Source organism: Macrobrachium nipponense, chromosome 39, assembly GCF_015104395.2.
Source record: "Macrobrachium nipponense isolate FS-2020 chromosome 39, ASM1510439v2, whole genome shotgun sequence".
In the NCBI taxonomy this organism is placed as follows: Eukaryota; Metazoa; Arthropoda; class Malacostraca; order Decapoda; family Palaemonidae; genus Macrobrachium; species Macrobrachium nipponense.
This window is the reverse complement of record NC_061099.1, coordinates 34,014,045-34,021,190: the sequence shown is the minus strand read 5'-3', so window position 1 is coordinate 34,021,190 and position 7,146 is coordinate 34,014,045.

Genomic DNA, 7,146 nt, shown 5'->3' with positions numbered 1-7,146 from the left:
ATTAGCAGCTCAAGCAATACATCCCAGGGACTTAAGGTTTGAAATCATCCTTATTTACCTCTGTACTAGTACTCCATTACTGTTAAGACTGGCCCATTTCATTGGTATGGAAAATCAAAGCTGTGTTTGATATGAAATTTGCACTTTCTAGGACTATCCATTTGGATTGTGTTCCAGGGTCTATTTCAGTTAGCTGAGTAATTAGTCAGATTTGCAGCTGATGGTTGATGCCCCAGCTTTTTAGAAACCTTTTATGGTACAGTGTTCAGCACTAAAGGAAAAAATAAATTTCTTTTAGTTTTGTAGGTAAAATACAGTTTCCGGACCCTGGAGTTTCCTTAAGATTTTCAAAATAAATTGTTCTTATTACCAACTCAGTTCATTCCAGTTGTATGTTGCCTCGGACCTAAATACTGAATCCTTATTGGTAGAATAGAAGGTCTGTCATAGAGCTCCTGCTTGTATATAAATAGTGATATTGTATTTCCTAAATAATTTTTATATGGTGTAGTAGTTTTTCAATTTTTTGTAGTACCGTAGATATTTTATTGCTGTGAATCTATTATTAGCTTGAAATATATAAATTTCAGCAATATAATTAAAACTATTTGTTTCTTATATAAAATTTCAGTAACATAATTCAGGAATATTTGGATCAAGTTCTCATTTGATCTTGAAAAATTGTAACTCATCAGTTGAGTCTGGCACATCAATCTGACACTTAGTTTGCTTGAAAAGCAGGCAACTTGTGGGAAAACCTATGAAAAACAGGAAAAGTTTAAAGTGTAAATCTTAATTTTGTGTATAGATATTTCTTTATTTTATTTAACTCCAGCTTTAAGCCCTCATTAGTTGATAAGGTCAGACCATGCTTTACACTGATGCAATTACTTCATTGTACTTTTTTCTTTTTCAGAATATTTTTAAGACTGGGAGAGCCACTTAACTCAGTGCCTCTGGATGAAATTGATATTGCAGCAGGTCAGTCACCCTGCAATGGACCAGTGCCTCTGACCCGCATTAAAACTCTTGTTTCCCATGACAACTCCCAGAGACTTTAGGTAACACTCTTAAGAGCAAGAATAGTTGTAGTGATTAGATGTTTCTCATTTTGTAAGGTTACTTTTTCTTGTAGACAGAACTTTCAATGACTCTCCCTTAGTTACTTTTTTTCTATGAATACCTGACCCTGAATACACCAGGTTAATATCTATTTTTTAATTAATGGATAAAAATAGATGTCAGCTTTGATGTCATGGTATACATAAGTAGATAAAATAAACCAGTTATTTATGGAGTGTAAAACTAAATACCTTCCTCCTTTTGTTGTTTGGCAAGGAGAAAGTTTATTGAAGTAGTTTTTCTAGCAGCTCTTATAAAATAAGCATTTGTTGCAGAATCACTTGGATGATACTGTAAAAACATCTTTGTGTATGTGACAGAATTGTTCAGCAGATCTCAGTAAAAGGATTGTAAGCCAAGAGATGTGATATCCAGTGGGTGAAAAATGCATTGTGATCTCAAAAACCGTGATGGTTTGAATACATCTTTGAAAAATGAAAAATTGAAAACTTAGTCATAGTGGGAATTCCTGGCAACGAAAAGTGTTCATAATGCTGAAGTAGACGATGTTGATGGGTCACAATGATTGCAGTACATAGATGATTACAAAAAATTGTTTCATGTAGATAGCTTTATGTATGGTAATGTAAAAGTTCTATGTGAAGAAATAGTTGTACAATGTACTGCTTCATAGCAGAAAAGAGCTAACCAGACTTTATGAGAAATTGATTAGATTTTCATTGTGGTTTTGTAGTTGTTCTGTAAACTTAAGGAAATTTGTGTACATAAAGGTATAACTTGTATCACAGGAAGTAAAACATGACTTAAATTATTAATAAAGTGTATGGTTACAAGAGAAGTGAAATACTAATGGAGTTAAAGATCTTTTTCTTTTACTATAAGGCATTCTCAGCCAAAGTAATACATGCAACAGGAGGAGGATATACGCCACAAGGAATATTCTTTTACCTGAAAACAACAAAAACAAGAATAATTTTTATTACAACAGTTTTACTTTGTGGTTACAGTTCACTTACGGAACATTTCCAGGGTTATATCAAAGGAGTTATTAGTATTCAGCCAACTGCTGCATTGTATAAAAGTGATAGTTTAAGTTGCTAATGATATCATTTTTAGCTGTCAAGTAGTATATCTGCCTCTCATGAAAATTTTGTTTCAGAGTTGGAACTTTGGTTTATCCATCCTTTGTTGAGTTTGACATGGGCGCTGAAGGATTTGGATGTCTGTTTTTACTTCCATTGCCCCTCAGAGTGCTGGGGGAGGATCTGTTGTTGGATCATCTCTCTCCAACACTGAACCTAATTGTTATTGGTGGTAATTGGCACTGGTATGTTTTTATTTTCAACAATTCAGCTAGTTTAATCTTGCATGCTGTAATTTGAGTAGTGTTGAGTATAAGGTTGATTATGTTGTTATGCTGTCTTGCTACGTGAAATAGTAGTCAAATCTATTTTGACTAGCGCAATTTCAAATTTCTCTGGTTACTAGCCTACTGCTACTTTCTTGATGCTACTTTTGTGTATACATGCATGTACTGTACATACATGATTATGTTTATCTTTTGTGTTGTAAGAAAATGAAAAATGCAGTAAAATAAATTAGCATAAAATTTAAATAAGAAAATCATAAGCATAACAACATGAAACAATACAAGCTGCAGCAAGTTCCCTGATACCAGCTAGTGAGTTTGTGTGTTCGTCCGTACATTTTGCACATGATTGTAAAAATAAAAATTGAGACTGCTGTAAAAGTACGAATATAGCGACATGTGTAAGAATATAAAAGTAACAACACAAATCAAAACAAACTGTAGCAAATTCTCCAATACCAGCGATTGCATTTATCTTTTAGGTTGCAAAAGTAATGTAATTGAATGTCAATAATGAAATGGTAAACGGTAGCCTTTTCCTTTTCCTTTATTTCTTTGTTTTTTCTTCAGGTGATCGTATTTTTCCACCACAGACTGGATTAACGTACAGCACCTGGGTTTGTGTTGAAAAGTACAGTGATCCCAGAACAGATCCTCACTGTGTGAGAGTTTTAACTTTGGCGCGACATGTCCCTAGGGCGTGATCATCATCTTGTATGTCTCTCTATTGTCATTTCAGCCAGAGATAAAGCCTTGATTGTTTCAACTCATGAAACCAATTTACCACAGCCCGGTCAAGGTTAGTTATTGCTTACTTCTTTATTATTTATATCTAAAAATTACAGTACTATTATTACATTATGTACTTTGCATTGCTCTTATTATGTACAGTGTTCTACATTGCCCTGTATAGTGTGGTGTTAAAGTTAGAGTTCCATCATTAGTATTTTCAGTAGTTGTAAAATTCTTAGGTTGGTCTAGTTTGGAAGTTATTTATACTGCCAGACAAATGAAGTAATTAAAATTAAGTTCCTGAGTATTTCATGTAAATCAGAATGGCCCAAACTCTGGGAAATACTGGATTTACATGTATTTATTAATTGAATAATTCATTATAATATATTTTTTGTTCATGAAACTTACCTGTCAGATATATATATAGCTGTATTCTCCGACGTCCGACAGAATTTCAAAACTCCGGCACACGCAGTGGCGCCAGGTGGTTAGTACCCATTCCTGCCGCTGGGAGGCGGATATCAGGAATCATTCCCATTTTCTATTCAGATTTTTCTCTGTCGCCGGTCGGTTAAAAAACAACGTTTACAGACCTCCGCCTAGATTTTGAAAAGAAACTTTCTTGTGCTAACTTGAGTATTCTGACCCTTGAACTTTTGGTTTTGATTTGGCTTGTTGGCAGTTGGCATACGTGATAGTGGATTTGATTTGGATTTTGGCTTTGACTTTTCTTTGATTACGATGTCTGGATCTAGCTCTGCTAGCTTCAGGGTGTGTAAGGTACAGGAATGTAAGGTGAGGTTGCCGAAAGCTTCGGTAGACCCTCATTCGGTGTGCTCGAAATGTCGTAGTCATGTATGTATGTTGAATGATAGATGCATTGAGTGTGAGCAATTGACTGAAATTGAATGGAAGGCATATGATTCTTACGTGAGAAAGCTTGAGCGTGATAGAATCAGGAGGTCTTCCTCTAGGAGTGCTTTCTGTGAATAGAAGTCAAGGTAGAATTGTATCTCCATTAAATCCTCCTGTAGATGTAATTCAACTAATCCTGTTGTATTTGCCTCCGAACAATTAGGAAGTGTCTGCAGAAGGAAGCGTATTATCTACGATCATGGAGTCGATTCGCGCCTTGGAATCTAAAGTGATTGCTCTACAATCAAATATGAATTGCAATAAAAGTGTTAGTGCATCTAGTGTTGTGGAGGGGGCGTCAGATCGGTCCCATAATGCCTCTAGGCCTAGGCCCCTGCCGGACTCCAGGCCTTAGGGAGAGGGCAAGCCGAAAGCCGAAGGAGGGTTATGGGATCTAATGACCGGTTCTGACGTCCCTTCGGCAGAAACTGAGGACGAATCTCAGGCTGCCGGTGTTCGTGCACGGGCCGGGCACGGATACTTAAAGAGTGCTTCTCTTCTTCCGAGAATTCCTCTCCTCGCCGAGGTTGGGACGCTCGGAAGACCTCTCATGGGGAGAGCGGCAGGGGCGCAAGGTGTCGCACAGGCGGCCGTCGCCCTTGTCGCCCTCTTAAGAGAGGTTTCAGAGAAGAGGACGCTTCATGTCCTAATGATCAGTACGTAGATTATTCATCACCTGAAGATTTTGAAGCTTTTCCGCCACAGAAAAGGAACAAGACTTCATCAGGGGAGGACTCTTTCGAGCGTCCAAGTCGCTCTAAGCATGTTCCTGAGTTGAAGGAAAGGGCATCCCCTCGCCCATCTTCCTCGCACAGGATGATCCTTCTCCTGATCGAGAACTTTCCCCATCAAGGAAAATGCTTTGGGAAATGCAGAAACAGTTAGCTTCCTATTTTGAGAGAAAGGAGGCAGAAACTAGTCATCGGAGGAAGGATAGGTGGCTGCCTGTTAAGAGGACTAGGCAGTCCCCTGCTCCTTCTCCGCGTTTTTCGGCCTTTGAGTCTCCTCCTAGTAGCCGACGCATTAGAGAACGTGATTACGTTCCTCATGAAAGGGCGTCTAGGAGAGACAAATTTGATGGAGACGTGAGTTGTCGCACAGGCGGCCGGCGTCTTGGTCAAAAGGCGAGAAACGCTCAAGGATCCATAACGGAAGTTCAAGCTTTGCATGATGATAATCACGCCTCGCGTCTTAAGCAACGAAGCGCTTACCAGGACGCTCGAGAAGACGCTTTTTCAAGACGCGCGGGACGCTCGCCAAGACGCTCGAGCTGACGTCTGTTCGGGACGCACAGCGTCCTACACATCAGGAGCTCAGCAAGACGCTCGAGCTGACGCTGTTCAGGACGCACGGCGTCCTACACATCAGGACGCTCAGCAGGACGCTTCTCAGAACGCGCAGCGCCTTACATATCGGGACGCTTGCCAGGACGATCAACAGTTGAGTTTCGAAGCGTCAGGATATTTCACATGTTAAAGTGTCGAAGTCATCGCGATCTTTGAAGGGTCGCTGAGACCGAGAGAAGGATTCTTCTAGTGATCTCTGCCCTACGGATGATGACGAACCAAATGACGTCAGCGTCTTCAGACTGTAAGACTTTGACGGATTTACTTAAGAAATTGTTCCCAGACAATTTTCAAGCGCCTGTTCCTTGCTCTCCACCTTCACAATTTGCCTCATCGAAGGCCAGGAAGGCTCCTGGCTTCGTTAAGATGGCCACTTCGCTCTCTGCAAAGAGAGCGTTTAAGAGAGTCCAGGATTGGATGGATTCAAGGAAGGTTAAAGGGAAGACTTCTTTTGCACTTCCTCCATCTAGACTGAAAGGGAGAGCGGGGATCTGGTACGAAACAGGAGAAGAGGCAGGATTGAAAGCACCGTCTTCTTCTCAAGGAGATTTCGAACCAATTTGGTGGACGCTCCAAGGAGGGTCTTATTTGTCATCGGCTAAGGTTTCCGGACAATAACGGAGACAGATCCATCACCTCAAGGGGTTATTTAAGGACGCTAGAAGTGTTTTAACTTTTTTAGATTGGTGCCTCGGGGCTTTGGATGTACAATCGAGGAGTCAAGACTCGATTTCGCTGGAAGAGCTTTCGAGTGTATTAGCTTGTATGGATAGAGCAGTAAGGGATGGCTCTGATGAGTTAGCATCTCATTTTGCTACAGGTCTGCTAAAGAAGAGAGCTCTCTATTGTAGTTTGCGGCGAAAGCAGTTTCTCCCGCTCAGAAAGCGGAGTTATTATTCGCCCCCTTCTCTACGCACCTATTTCCACAGTCCATGATTAAGGATCTGTCGGTAAACTTGCAAGAGAAAGCAACAAGGGACCTCTTGACTCAATCTTCCAGACGGACCTACTCCTCAGGCTTCTACTTCAACAGCTCCAGCACCCAAGAAGAAATTTAAGCCCTTTCGTGGAGCACCTTCCTCTAGAGGTTCTTGGAGAGGAAGGGGGTCCTTTAGAGGTAAGATCTCTTCTATCAAGAAGGGAAAAAATTGACGTTTCTGCCCTTCAGGCACCTGTAGGTGCGAGACTCACCTTATTTGCTCATGCATGGGAGAATGATAGGGGCGGACACCTGGACCCTAGATGTGATCGAGAGAGGATACAAGATCCCTTTCCTCTCTGCGCCTCCTTTGAGCACGAAGCCGATAGACCTGTCCGCCCGCATACCAGTCAGAGAAGCAACAGATTCTTACTCGACTTCTAGATCAAATGTTGGAAAAGAAGGCCGTAGAAGAAGTCCTAATGCTGGATTCCCCAGGCTTCTACAACAGGTTATTCCTGGTTTCCGAAGCAGTCTGGGGGATGGAGACCTGTCCTAGACGTCAGCAGACCTGAACATTTTGTAAAGAAAGAAAAATTCAGGATGGAAACTTCTCAGTCGTGCTAGGGCCTTGAGACCAGGGGATTGGATGGTGTCATTGGACCTACAAGACGCTTATTTCCAGTCCCGATCCATCCTCAATCAAGGAAGTTCCTGAGGTTCGTCTTAAAAGGGCAGGTCTTCCAGTTCAGGGCTCTGTGCTTCGGTCTGAGTACGGC